At 30.0% G+C, this 14,391-nt stretch overlaps 1 protein-coding gene across 2 annotated transcripts in view; it reads right to left on the bottom strand.

Moving 5' to 3' along the window:
• LOC145240062 (protein inscuteable homolog) overlaps positions 1 to 14,391 on the bottom strand; it is a 752,521-nt gene that overhangs the window by 327,039 nt on the left and 411,091 nt on the right. The window lies entirely within an intron of this gene.

Here is a 14,391-nt window from a genome sequence, read left to right as displayed (position 1 = left end):
ATCCTTCTGGATTGAGGCATTTAAAAAAAATGTTTGATCCTATCCAGAGTGCCCCTTTTTGGGGCGCTGGATTTTCTCCACATTAAAAACCGACCGTGTGTCTAACTCTGTTCTCGTGGGTAGAGAAATAAATAAAAACACCGGTTAATTTCCGCCGTTTTGTTTTTATCTATTTATTCTTTAGCGATCGCACGATTTTATTTATTTTAATTAGTGTGGAAGGTGATAACATACGGACACACGTGACTAGGTATATTGTATGGATTGCCTTTCATTCATATTGATAATCGAGTCAACTGATAAACACTTTTCTATTATTATCTAAGCATTAACAAATAGTAACTGTGTAGGTGACTACTTGCCATTTCTAATTATCTGCCCTTGAAGAAAATATAGACCACCTGGGGAAACATGGCGTGGTCTACATTTAGTACACATACAAAAGTTGGGAGAAATGTTGGCTTCATTCCAAAATGCCATTCCCGCTTCGTGGGAAAGGAAACAATAAATAGTTAGAGTCAGCAAGATATGCCAATTGTTCTTTTCTAAAATGTCGTTGTAGGTGAAAATAACGAATTAATTAGGGCATAAGCATTAAAAAATATTATTTCAAATTGTTGGGACTATTATTCTCATTTTGGTTGTTTTTCTCACAACGTTTCCACCGATGTAACCTCCAACCATCCTCAGGTGCATTCCCATTTGGTGTTATTGGAGAATAGTGAAAAAGTGTTGTTTTTTTTTTGTTTTGTTTTTTTTTCTACTTTCTCAACGAATATAGCCGTTAGCGCCGTCTATTTCTTTTTTTATAAATCCGAGTCCATTCCGTATATACATATATATATATATATATATATATATATATATATATATATATATATATATATATATATATATACTAGCAAAAGTACCCGTCGTTGACTGGGTTCAAAAACAGCCTACAGAAAATGGACTCTGATTTATGAAAGTATGATAGGTTATGAAAAGGAAGGGTTGTAAAGAGATAGCTTCGAATTTGGGGGTATCAAACCCAAAGCAAAATGTAATGAAAGTAAAAATAAAATAGATAAACCCTATAATTTATTATACCATATCTGTTCACACTGAAACATCTATCACATTCTGTGGATCTATATTAAAAAACCTTGTTAAACTTTGTGATATATTTCCATTCTATGGCGGTCGGGCGCGAACGAACACCCCATAATTTTATTTTCTTCAAACTGAAATATAATTATCAAAGTATACTTACGCAGATAGATATGAAAAGTCTTTATTAAAGTTTGTGCCTATTTCCATTCTATGGAGGCCAGGCGCGAACGCAGACCCCACAATTTTATTATACCACGCCTATTTAAGTTAAAACATACTTATCAAAGTATTCTTATGTACATCTATATCAAAAACACTTGTAAACGTTTTTTTTTTTTATTTTTTATTTCCATACTTTGTGGAACAGGCGCAGACCCCACAATTTTAATGAATCATCATTATGCCAGATCAAACATACCCATTCCTGTGTCTCGATACATCTTCTATCATTATATGTAATCAGTTGTCTATAATAGTCAACCATATAGGAGCCTATCCGTGACCAGACACACACACACACACACACACACACACACACACACGTTCAGCTTTTTATATATATATATATATATATATATATATATATATATATATATATATATATACACATTCACAAGAAACAGGAGTTGAAACAATTACACTGAGAGTATTGCCAGGACCGCTGCGAAGAAGGTAGCTTCTCTATACCGTGCTAGAATGCTACTGACACCCGAAAGTATCCTGTACCTCTATAAGGCCACCATTCGCCCATGCATGGAGTATTGCTGTCATATTTGGGCTGGTGCATCTGCTACTAGTCTCTCGCTCCTAGACAAAATTCAAAAGAGAGTCGCCAACCTAACAGGTCCTGAACTGTCATCTAAGCTTCAGCCTCTGTCCCATCGACGAAATGTTGCATCCCTCTGCCTGTTCTACAAGTACTTTAACGGTGAATGCTCTGATGAACTGCAAGCACTTGTACCCCTCGACATAAATACCCCCGACAGACCCGACAACCAGCTAAATCCCGCCCTTTTACAGTAGAGATCCCTAGATGTAATAGCGCCTTCTACTCCAATAGTTTCTTCCCCAGAACCGCTAGACTTTGGAATTCCCTTCCGCGACCCTGCTTCCCCAACTATAATGACATGCAGAAGTTCAAGTGTAACGTAAACCGACATCTTGCTGCCCAACTCCCTACATAGTACCCCTGTAGCTTATGTCCCTGATAGAAGCCCCCTACACCAAAGTGGCGATGTGCCTTGTTTGGGGTGAAAAGGTAATAAAAAATTTTTTTAAATATATAATAATAATAATAATAATAATAATAATAATAATAATAATAATAATATAACTCAAATGATCATGACCTGCGCATTGAAATATTAACGTTATTATTTCGAAATTATTATTTAACATTGGAAGAGTGGGGTTTAAAATAACTTAAACGTAATACAGAAATGAACGATGTAAAAAAACAAAAACAAAAAAAAAACATATATCAAAATTTGAATTTAACTATAATTATTATAGTATCTGTTCAGTGCACATTTACCTATAAGTATGGCCAACTACTTATAATTCAGTAACTGTAATTTGTTTTTTTTTAAATAATCAATTATAATAAACAGAACGACTCATAGAAATCTATCTATATTCTTTTTTGATTTTAATATACTTTCATAGATAATATTTTTGTTATGTCAAAAAGAAAAACTATTTTCTTTACGTCACAAGTGTCACGCTCATACATGAATTCCATAGCTAATATTACATACTGACCCAACGGGTCACGGGTAGTCTAGTTTAATATATATATATATATATATATATATATATATATATATATATATATATATATATATATACGAGCAAACAGTTAATAAAACATGTTAACAAACACTTTGAAATGAGTTAAAAACATATTTAATCTGAAAAGGAAACACTAGATAAGTGGATAGTCCTTAATCCGCGGAGTTTCGAAGAAATACTTTCCTTCTTATCAGAGGTTAGGAATTAGCAAAATACTGACCCAACGGCTCACGGGTAGTCTAGTCTAATATATATATATATATATATATATATATATATATATATATATATATATATATATATATATATATATATGTGTGTGTGTGTGTGTGTGTATGACGATTGCATATTTTTTTATCAATCCTCATTTCAAAAAATTACATTCCTCATATCAACAAAACGAAATGAACTTGGATTTATTAAAAAAAAAAACAGACTTGGCGCCATTTGTGTTTTGAATTACTAACGACTATGTTTGTTGGGGGGGGGGGCGGCACAATCACGTTGACACACGGCTTCTCTGTTGATCACAGAAGTGAAACAACGTTCAGCTTGGCCAGTATCAGATGGGTGACCATTTGGGAAAACTAGACACTGCATGTACCTTCTGGGAAGGTTGGGCATGAAGCCAGCACCCTCATCCCGAAAAAAAAATTCCTCGCTACATCATACTTGACTGATGATTTTAAAGCTTCATTCAATAAATGTATAGAAACGAAATGTCTGTGCGTGGGTGTGGCGCTTGTGTAATTCTTGCAGTAAAAAAAAACATGAATTAAAAGAACATGCTCATGTTAATTTCACAATAGAAATGTTCCCGAATATTTCCGTGCACTCGTAACGGATCTATGATGCCATAAATCCATTAAACTTAAAATATGCCCCCATCAGTGCGAATCTCAAGCCATAAATCATTTCGTAAATTATACTTCTAATGTCTTTAGATAAACATTGATTGCCACATTTGTAATAATTATGAGAATATAAAATTTCTATTCAAAATACTATGCATCCGGACAAAATAAATCAAAACATGTGTGTGTGTGTGTGTGTGTGTGTGTGTGTGTGTGTGTGTGTGTGTGTGTGTGTGTGTGTGTGTGTGTGTGTAAGCTGAACGTGTGTGTGTGTGCGTGTCTGGTCACGAATAGGCTCCTATATGGCTGACTATTATAGAAAACTGATCACATATAATGATAGAAGATGTATCGAGGCACAGGAATGGGTATGTTTGATCTGGCATAATGATGATTCATTAAAATTGTGGGGTCTGCGTACGCGCCTAGTCCACAAAGTATGGAAATAAAAAAAAAATTAAAAAAAACGTTTAAAAGTGTTTTTTTATATAGATGCACATAATAATACTTTGATAAGTATGTTTTAACTTAAATAGGGGTGGTATGATAAAATTGTGGGGTCTGCGTTCGCGCCTGGACTCCATAGAATGAAAATAGGCACAAACTTTAATAAAGACTTTTCATATCTATCGTGCATGAGTATACTTTGATAATTATGTTTAAGTTTGAAGAAATATAGTATAATAAAATTATGGGGTGTTCGTTCGCGCCTTACCTCCATAGAATGGAAATATGTCCCAAAGTTTTACAAGGTCTTTTAATATAGATCCACAGAATAATGTGATATGTGATTCAATGCGAACAAGTATGGTATAATAAACTATGGGGTTTATCTATTTTATTTTTACTTTCATCATATTTTGCTTTGGTTTTGATACCCCCAAATTCGAAGCTATGTTTTTACAACCCTTCCTTTTCATAACCTATCATACTTTCATAAATCAGAGTCCATTTTCTGTAGACTGTTTTTGAACCTAGTCAACGACGGGTACTTTTGCTAGTATATATATATATATATATATATATATATATATATATATATATATATATATATATATATATATATATATATATATATGTGTGTGTGTGTGTTGTATTTTGTAAAAACACATATATATACTACTCTGTGCGTGATGTCGCCAAGCTAATCAAAAACCTTGATTCCAGTAAAGCAACCGGCCCTGGCAGCATTCCAATTATAGTGTTGAAAAAGCTTCAACCAAAACTTGCTCCAATACTCACAAAACTGTTTAAGCGTTGTCTTAAGGAGAATTGCTTCCCAAACACCTCAAAAACCTCATCAGTATGCCCTGTATTTAAGAACTCAGGTGATAGATCGTCTCCCTCTCAGTGCAGACGAATAAGTCTCCTGTGTGTCACGAGTAAGTCACTAGAGTCCATATTAAATAAGGAAGTAGTCAACCACCTCAGCAAAAATAACCTCCTTAGTGACATACAATATGGTTTCCGTTCTGCTAGGTCTACAGCAGATGTGCTAACGGTTATATCTCATAGGATTAATGAATCTCTCGACAAAGGCTTCCTTTCCAGTGCAATGCTCTTGATATATCAAAGGCCTTCGACAAGGTATGGCATAAAGGCCTACTTCACAAGATTTCCAGATACGGTATAGCTGGAAATGTCTTCTCAATTATTAAATTATTTCTCTCATGAGAGCAGTTGTTGATGGGCAGAAATCAGAAGCTCACAGTATTTATGCTGGAGTCCCTCAGGGGTCCATCCTGGGCTCAACTCTCTTCCTGATCTACATCAATGATCTCCCAAAACACATACTTAAATCATTCGTAGACATTTATGCTGATGACACTACCATTTATGGCAAAACATCAAAAGTCGTAAATGACCAAGTTCTCTCTGATTCTCTCTCCTCAGATGTTGAGCGCGTGGTACAATGGGGGAGGATGTGGCTGGTTACTTTTAATGTAGCTAACACCAAACTCCTATCAACTCTCTGATCCCCATCTTCCATCAATTGAAATGGAGGGCTCTCGTCTCGGAGAAGATTCATGTTTTGACAAGCTTCTGGGATTTGACTTTAATCCTGATCTGAAATGGAACACGTACATCAAATCTGTTGCCAAGGTGGCTGGAAGAATGGTTGGATCTTTCTACCGCTCCAGCAGATATCTCACTGCTGATGCAATTCTGTGTCTATATAAAAGCCAAGTACGTCCAGGGATTGAGTATTGTTGCCCCATCTGGGCAGGAGTTTCTAGAAGCAACTTATCCTGCCTTGACAGAGTACAAAATAGATTTCGTAACTTAGTCGGGGATGCCCTTTTCTCTCCCCTGCAATCTCTTTCCCACAGAAGAGACGTCACGCGCTGGTCTTCGCTTTATCGTTATTTCCACGGCAAGTACTCATCTGAGCTCCAGTCTCTGGTCACCCCCCCCCGACCAATCTTTCTCGAAAAACACCCGTCTAGCTGAAACCACCGTCAATAACTTTCCCCACTCTTTAACTGTGCCTTAATAAAAACGTAGATTCTATGAACAAAGCTTCTTTTTTAGAACTGAACGCCTATGGAACTCTCTTCCGTTTGCTGCTTCCCAGCTGACTACAACTTGGTTGTCTTCAAGTCCAACATAAACAAATTTCTGATGGACTGCCCTCTTAAGTGATCCAATCTACCAAATTTTCATTAATAACGACAACTACGATATTATACCATTGATTACTGTACACTCAATAACCCTTATCCTCGAGGGGCCTTCGGGCCTTGATAAGTGGTGACTCGTATGTAAAAAAAATAAAAATAATATATATATATATTGTTATTTTATGTATCGCCATAAATTTTATGAAATATATGTATTGACTAGCAGGGAGTCCCGACGTTGCTCAGGATTGAACGAGGATCAAGGAATGTTCCACACTTCCAATACATTTATTGTGATCGAAATCAGTGGAACCGCCCATTCGCCAATCAAATCAATCGATAGTTTGCTCTAATCAGGAAACTACCGCTATTCACCAAAAGGAAACTTCACATGCCCTCTCCACAGTGACTTAGTTACCAACACCTTGCTATTTACATTGCACTTTAAAGAACTTACTTTTTATTTTACAATTTTTTAGATATATATATATATAACGAGCGGAGAGCGGTTGACCTTGCCCGGTCGTAAGATAAAATTGTGACAACGGGAGCGGGGGGATAAAAAATTGCGACAGCAAAGAAGAGGTGAAGAGAATTGTGACAATAGAGGCTAGAGGACGGCGTTGCCGTGTCGTAATAAAAAATTGTGATAGCGTTGTCTCGTCGGACAACCCACTTAAGTATGATGAATTGTGATAGTAAGGGGAGGTCCGGTCGTAAAATATGCTTAAATATGATATTTTAATTTATCCAGAAAAATTGGTGACAAAGAGGGTACGGTCCGTCGTAAAATCCATAAGAAAATTTTGTAAAATAAAGTAAAAATAAAAACAAATAAATTAAAATGCTTGCATAGAAAAAAGGTCTAAATATAACCAAATAAAAAAGGTCTAGATATAACCAAATGAAAAAAGGTCAAAATATAACCAAATAATAAAGGTCTAAATATAACCAAATGAAAAAGGTCTTAATATAACCAAATAAAAAAGGTCTAAATATAAACAAATGAAAAAGGTCTAAATATAACCAAATGACAAAGGTCTAAATATAACCAAATGACAAAGGTCTAAATATAACCAAATAAAAAAAAGGTCTAAATATAACCAAATGAAAAAAGGTCTAAATATAATCAAATGAAAAAGGTCTAAATATAACCAAATGAAAAAGGTCTAAATATAACCAAATGACAAAGGTCTAAATATAACCAAATGAAAAAGGTCTAAATATAACCAAATGAAAAAGGTCTAAATATAACCAAATGAAAAAGGTCTAAATATAACAAAATAAAAAAGGTCCAAATATAACCAAATGAAAAAGGTCTAAATATAACCAAATGAAAAAAGGTCTAAATATAACCAAATGAAAAAAGTCTAAATATAACCAAAGTAAAAAGGTCTAAATATAACAAAATGAAAAAGGTCTAAATATGACAAAATGAAAAAAGGTCTAAATATAACCAAATGAAAAAAGGTCTAAATATAACCAAATGAAAAAGGTCTAAATATAACCAAATGAAAAAGGTCTAAGTATAACCAATTTAAAAAGGTCTAAATATAACCAAATAAAAAAGGTCTAAATATAACCAAATGAAAAAGGGCTATATATAACCAAATGAAAAAAGGTCTAAATATAACCAAATGAAAAAGGTCTAAATACAACCAAATGAAAAAGGTCTAAATATAACCAAATGAAAAGGTCTAAATATAACCAAATGAAAAGGTCAAAATATAACCAAATGAAAAAGGTCTAGATATAACCAAATGAAAAGGTCTAAACATAACCAAATGAAAAAGGTCTAGATATAACCAAATGAAAAGGTCTAAACATAACCTAATGAAAAAGGTCAAGATATAACCAAATGAAAAAGGTCTAACTATAACCAAATGAAAAAGGTCTATTATAACCAAATGAAAAAGGTCTTGATATAATCAAATGAAAAAAGGTCTAAATATAACCAAATGAAAAAAGGTCTAAATATAACCAAATGAAAAAAAGGTCAAAATATAACCAAATGAAAAAGGCCTAGACATAACCAAATGAAAAAGGTCTAAATATAACAAAATGAAAAGGTCAAAATATAACCAATTGAAAAAGGTCTTAATATAACCAAATGAAAAAGGTCTAGATATAATCAAATGAAAAAGGTCTAAATATAACCAAATGAAAAAAGGTCTTTATATAACCATATGAAAAAAAGGTCTAAATATAAACAAATGAAAAAGGTCTAAATATAACCAAAGGAAAAAGGTCTATACATAATCAAATGAAAAAAGGTCTAAATATAACTAAATGAAAAAAGGTCTAAATATAACCAAATGAAAAAAATGTCTAAATATAACCAAATGAAAAAAAGGTCAAAATATAACCAAATGAAAAAGGCCTAGACATAACCATATGAAAAAGGTCTAAATATAACAAAATGAAAAGGTCAAAATATAACCAAATGAAAAAGGTCTAGATATAACCAAATGAAAAAGGTCTAGATATAATCAAATGAAAAAAGTCTAAATATAACCAAATGAAAAAGGTCTTTATATAACCAAATGAAAAAGGTCTAAATATAACCAAATGAAAAAGGTCTAAATATAACCAAATGACTACAGTCCATATATAACCAAATGAAAAAGGTCTAAATATAACCAAATGAAAAAGGTCCAGATATAACCAAATGAAAAAGGTCTAAATATAACAAAATGAAAAAAGGTCTAAATATAACCATATGAAAAAAAGGTCTAAATATAAACAAATGAACAAGGTCTAAATATAACTAAATGAAAAAGGTATAAATATAACCAAATGAAAACGGTCTAAATATAACTAAATGAAAAGGTCTAAATATAACAAAATGAAAAACGTCTATGTATAACAAAATTAAAAAAGTTAAACTATAACCAAATGAAAAAGGTTTAAGTATGACCAAATGAAAAAGGTCAAAGTATAACCAAATGAAAAAGGTCTAAATATAACCAAATGAAAAATGTCTAAATACAACCCAATTAAAAATGTCTAAGTATAACATAATGAAAAAGGTCTAAATATAACGAAATGAAAAAGGTCTAAATATAACCAAATGAAAAATGTCTAAATACAACCCAATTAAACATGTCTAAGTATAACCAAATGAAAAAGGTCTAAATATAACGAAATGAAAAAGGTCTAAAGATAACCAAATAAAACAGGTCTAAATATAACCAAATGAAACAGGTCTAAATATAACCAAATGAAACAGGTCTAAAGATAACCAAATAAAAAAGGTCTAAAGATAACCAAATAAAAAAGGTCTAAATATAACCAAATGAAAAAGGTCTAAAGATAACCAAATAAAAAAGGTCTAAATATAACCAAATGAAAAAGGTATAAATATAACCAAAAGAAAAAGGTCTAAAGATAACAAAATGAAAAAGGTCTAAATATAACAAAATTAAAAGGTCTAAATATAACCAAATGAAAAAAGTTTTAATATAACAAAATGAAAACGGTCTAAATATAACCAAATGAAAAAGGTCTAAATATAACCAAATGATAAAGGTCTAAATATAACTAAATGGAAAAGGTCCAGATATAACAAAATGAAAAAGGTCTAAATATTACCAAATGAATACAGTCCATATATATCCAAATGAAAAAGGTCTAAATATAACCAAATAAAAAAGGTCTAAATATAACCAAATGAAAAAGGGCTATATATAACCAAATGAAAAAAGGTCTAAATATAACCAAATGAAAAAGGTCTAAATACAACCAAATGAAAAAGGTCTAAATATAACCAAATGAAAAAGGTCTAAATATAACCAAATGAAAAGGTCAAAATATAACCAAATGAAAAAGGTCTAGATATAACCAAATGAAAAGGTTTAAACATAACCAAATGAAAAAGGTCTAGATATAACCAAATAAAAAGGTCTAAACATAACCAAATGAAAAAGGTCTAGATATAACCAAATGAAAAAGGTCTAACTATAACCAAATGAAAAAGGTCTATTATAACCAAATGAAAAAGGTCTTGATATAATCAAATGAAAAAAGGTCTAAATATAACAAAATGAAAAAAAGGTCTAAATATAACCAAATGAAAAAAAGGTCAAAATATAACCAAATGAAAAAGGCCTAGACATAACCAAATGAAAAAGGTCTAAATATAACAAAATGAAAAGGTCAAAATATAACCAATTGAAAAAGGTCTTAATATAACAAAATGAAAAAGGTCTAGTTATAATCAAATGAAAAAGGTCTAAATATAACCAAATGAAAAAAGGTCTTTATATAACCATATGAAAAAAAGGTCTAAATATAAACAAATGAAAAAGGTCTAAATATAACCAAAGGAAAAAGGTCTATACATAATCAAATGAAAAAAGGTCTAAATATAACTAAATGAAAAAAGGTCTAAATATAACCAAATGAAAAAAATGTCTAAATATAACCAAATGAAAAAAAGGTAAAAATATAACCAAATGAAAAAGGCCTAGACATAACCAAATGAAAAAGGTCTAAATATAACAAAATGAAAAGGTCAAAATATAACCAAATGAAAAAGGTCTAGATATAACCAAATGAAAAAGGTCTAGATATAATCAAATGAAAAAAGTCTAAATATAACCAAATGAAAAAGGTCTTTATATAACCAAATGAAAAAGGTCTAAATATAACCAAATGAAAAAAGGTCTAAATATAACCAAATGAAAAAGGTCTAAATATAACCAAATGAAAAAGGTCTAAGTATAACCAATTTAAAAATGTCTAAATATAACCAAATAAAAAAGGTCTAAATATAACCAAATGAAAAAGGGCTATATATAACCAAATGAAAAAAGGTCTAAATATAACCAAATGAAAAAGGTCTAAATACAACCAAATGAAAAAGGTCTAAATATAACCAAATGAAAAAGGTCTAAATATAACCAAATGAAAAGGTCAAAATATAACCAAATGAAAAAGGTCTAGATATAACCAAATGAAAAGGTCTAAACATAACCAAATGAAAAAGGTCTAGATATAACCAAATGAAAAAGGTCTAACTATAACCAAATGAAAAACGTCTAAGTATAACAAAATGAAAAAAGTTAAACTATAACCAAATGAAAAAGGTTTAAGTATGACCAAATGAAAAAGGTCAAAGTATAACCAAATGAAAAAGGTCTAAATATAACGAAATGAAAAAGGTCTAAATATAACCAAATGAAAAAGGTCTACATATAACCAAATGAAAAAGGTCTACATATAACCAAATGAAAAAGGTCTGCATATAACCAAATGAAACAGGTCTACATATAACCAAATGAAAAAGGTCTAGATATAACCAAATGAAAAAGGTCTAGATATAATCAAATGAAAAAAGTCTAAATATAACCAAATGAAAAAGGTCTTTATATAACCAAATGAAAAAGGTCTAAATATAACCAAATGAAAAAAGGTCTAAATATAACCAAATGAAAAAGGTCTAAATATAACCAAATGAAAAAGGTCTAAGTATAACCAATTTAAAAATGTCTAAATATAACCAAATAAAAAAGGTCTAAATATAACCAAATGAAAAAGGGCTATATATAACCAAATGAAAAAAGGTCTAAATATAACCAAATGAAAAAGGTCTAAATACAACCAAATGAAAAAGGTCTAAATATAACCAAATGAAAAAGGTCTAAATATAACCAAATGATAAGGTCAAAATATAACCAAATAAAAAAGGTCTAGATATAACCAAATGAAAAGGTCTAAACATAACCAAATGAAAAAGGTCTAGATATAACCAAATGAAAAAGGTCTAACTATAACCAAATGAAAAAGGTCTACATATAACCAAATGAAAAAGGTCTACATATAACCAAATGAAAAAGGTCTACATATAACCAAATGAAAAAGGTCTAAATATAACCAAATGAAAAAGGTCCAGATATAACCAAATGAAAAAGGTCTAAATATAACCAAATGAAAAAAGGTCTAAATATAACCATATGAAAAAAAGGTCTAAATATAAACAAATGAACAAGGTCTAAATATAACTAAATGAAAAAGGTATAAATATAACCAAATGAAAACGGTCTAAATATAACTAAATGAAAAGGTCTAAATATAACAAAATGAAAAACGTCTAAATATAACCAAATGAAAAACGTCTATGTATAACAAAATTAAAAAAGTTAAACTATAACCAAATGAAAAAGGTTTAAGTATGACCAAATGAAAAAGGTCAAAGTATAACCAAATGAAAAAGGTCTAAATATAACCAAATGAAAAATGTCTAAATACAACCCAATTAAAAATGTCTAAGTATAACATAATGAAAAAGGTCTAAATATAACGAAATGAAAAAGGTCTAAATATAACCAAATGAAAAATGTCTAAATACAACCCAATTAAACATGTCTAAGTATAACCAAATGAAAAAGGTCTAAATATAACGAAATGAAAAAGGTCTAAAGATAACCAAATAAAAAAGGTCTAAATATAACCAAATGAAACAGGTCTAAAGATAACCAAATAAAAAAGGTCTAAAGATAACCAAATAAAAAAGGTCTAAATATAACCAAATGAAAAAGGTCTAAAGATAACCAAATAAAAAAGGTCTAAATATAACCAAATGAAAAAGGTATAAATATAACCAAAAGAAAAAGGTCTAAAGATAACAAAATGAAAAAGGTCTAAATATAACAAAATTAAAAGGTCTAAATATAACCAAATGAAAAAAGTTTTAACAAAATGAAAACGGTCTAAATATAACCAAATGAAAAAGGTCTAAATATAACCAAATGATAAAGGTCTAAATATAACTAAATGGAAAAGGTCCAGATATAACAAAATGAAAAAGGTCTAAATATTACCAAATGAATACAGTCCATATATATCCAAATGAAAAAGGTCTAAATATAACCAAATAAAAAAGGTCTAAATATAACCAAATGAAAAAGGGCTATATATAACCAAATGAAAAAAGGTCTAAATATAACCAAATGAAAAAGGTCTAAATACAACCAAATGAAAAAGGTCTAAATATAACCAAATGAAAAAGGTCTAAATATAACCAAATGAAAAGGTCAAAATATAACCAAATGAAAAAGGTCTAGATATAACCAAATGAAAAGGTTTAAACATAACCAAATGAAAAAGGTCTAGATATAACCAAATAAAAAGGTCTAAACATAACCAAATGAAAAAGGTCTAGATATAACCAAATGAAAAAGGTCTAACTATAACCAAATGAAAAAGGTCTATTATAACCAAATGAAAAAGGTCTTGATATAATCAAATGAAAAAAGGTCTAAATATAACAAAATGAAAAAAGGTCTAAATATAACCAAATGAAAAAAAGGTCAAAATATAACCAAATGAAAAAGGCCTAGACATAACCAAATGAAAAAGGTCTAAATATAACAAAATGAAAAGGTCAAAATATAACCAATTGAAAAAGGTCTTAATATAACAAAATGAAAAAGGTCTAGTTATAATCAAATGAAAAAGGTCTAAATATAACCAAATGAAAAAAGGTCTTTATATAACCATATGAAAAAAAGGTCTAAATATAAACAAATGAAAAAGGTCTAAATATAACCAAAGGAAAAAGGTCTATACATAATCAAATGAAAAAAGGTCTAAATATAACTAAATGAAAAAAGGTCTAAATATAACCAAATGAAAAAAATGTCTAAATATAACCAAATGAAAAAAAGGTAAAAATATAACCAAATGAAAAAGGCCTAGACATAACCAAATGAAAAAGGTCTAAATATAACAAAATGAAAAGGTCAAAATATAACCAAATGAAAAAGGTCTAGATATAACCAAATGAAAAAGGTCTAGATATAATCAAATGAAAAAAGTCTAAATATAACCAAATGAAAAAGGTCTTTATATAACCAAATGAAAAAGGTCTAAATATAACCAAATGAAAAAAGGTCTAAATATAACCAAATGAAAAAGGTCTAAATATAACCAAATGAAAAAGGTCTAAGTATAACCAATTTAAAAATGTCTAAATATAACCAACTAAAAAAGGTCTAAATATAACCAAATGAAAAAGGGCTATATATAACCAA

Source organism: Euprymna scolopes, chromosome 19 (genome assembly GCF_053919585.1).
Source record: "Euprymna scolopes isolate OS-2025 chromosome 19, ASM5391958v1, whole genome shotgun sequence".
Lineage (NCBI taxonomy): Eukaryota > Metazoa > Mollusca > Cephalopoda > Sepiida > Sepiolidae > Euprymna > Euprymna scolopes.
Note: the sequence above shows the minus strand (reverse complement) of the source record. Positions and strands in the feature narration are given on the sequence as shown.